The sequence below is a fragment of the Lutra lutra genome, chromosome 9 (genome assembly GCF_902655055.1).
Source record: "Lutra lutra chromosome 9, mLutLut1.2, whole genome shotgun sequence".
NCBI classification, from domain to species: Eukaryota; Metazoa; Chordata; class Mammalia; order Carnivora; family Mustelidae; genus Lutra; species Lutra lutra.
The window spans coordinates 39,264,546-39,265,712 of record NC_062286.1 but is presented as its reverse complement, the minus strand read 5'-3'; the positions used below and the strand labels follow the sequence as shown (position 1 = coordinate 39,265,712).

The following is a 1,167-nucleotide window of genomic DNA, read 5'->3' as shown; positions in this document are numbered from 1 at the left end:
ACATTATTTTTATTAACATATAGTGTATTATTTGCCCCAGGGGTACAGGTCTGTGAATCATCAGGCTTACACACTTCACAGCACTCACCATAGCACATACCCTCCCCAATGTCCATCACCCAGCCACACTATCCCTAACCCCCGCCCCCCAGCAATCCTCAGTTTGTTTTGTGAGATTAAGAGTCTCTTATGGTTTGTCTCCCTCCTGATCCCGTCTTGTTTCATTTTTTCCTTCCATACCCCCCAGAGTTCCCCTGCCCTGCCCCTCAAATTCCTCATATCAGAGAGATCCTATGATAATTGTCTTTCTCTGATTGACTTTTCCACTCAGTATAATACCCTCTAGGTCCATCCACATCATTGCAAATGCAAGATTTTATTTCTTTTGATGGCTGCATGGTATTCCATGGTATATGTATTTGCGTGTCATCCTTGTGCAGGGGCCATGCTAATCTTCTCTGTATCGTTCCAATTTTAGTATATGTGCTGCCGAAGCGAGCACTCCATGGTATATGTATATCACCTCTTCTTTATCCATTCACCTGTTGATGGACATCTAGGCTCTTTCCATAGTTTGGCTATTGTGGACATTGCTGCTATAAACATTAGGGTTCACATGCCCCTTAGGATCACTACATTTGTATCTTTAGGGTAAATACCCAGTAGTGCAATTGCTGGATTGTAGGGTAGTTCTATTTTCAACTTTTTGAGGAACCTCCATGCTGTTTTCCAGAGTGGCTGCACCAGCTTGCATTCCCACCAACAGTGTAGGAGGGTTCCCCTTTCACCGCATCCTCACCAACACCTGTTGTTTCCTGACTTTTTTAATTTTAGCCATTCTGACTGGTGTGAGGTGGTATCTAATTGTGGTTTTGATTTGTATTTCCCTGATGCCGAGTGATGTGGAGCACTTTTTCATGTGTCTGTTGGCCATCTGGATGTCTTCTTTGCAGAAATATCTGTTCATGTCCTCTGCCCATTTCTTGATTGGATTATTTGTTCTTTGGGTGTTGAGTTTGATAAATTCTTTATAGATTTTGGACAGTAGCCCTTTATCTGATATCTTCTCCCATTCTTCAGACTTCTTTTAACACACAGTTTTGACATCTTTCTTAAATAAGAAAATAAGCTTCCGTCAAAAGTGTCAAGGGAGCCCCTAGAATTCCT

General features: G+C 42.1%; 1 non-coding gene across 1 annotated transcript; it reads right to left on the bottom strand.

The window, feature by feature from the left end:
• Positions 1–395: 395 nt before the first annotated feature.
• LOC125110129 (U6 spliceosomal RNA) lies at positions 396–502 on the bottom strand. The gene has a single exon (XR_007130461.1). It is a non-coding gene; the product is annotated as a U6 spliceosomal RNA (small nuclear RNA).
• Between the last annotated feature and the right edge of the window lie 665 nt (positions 503–1,167).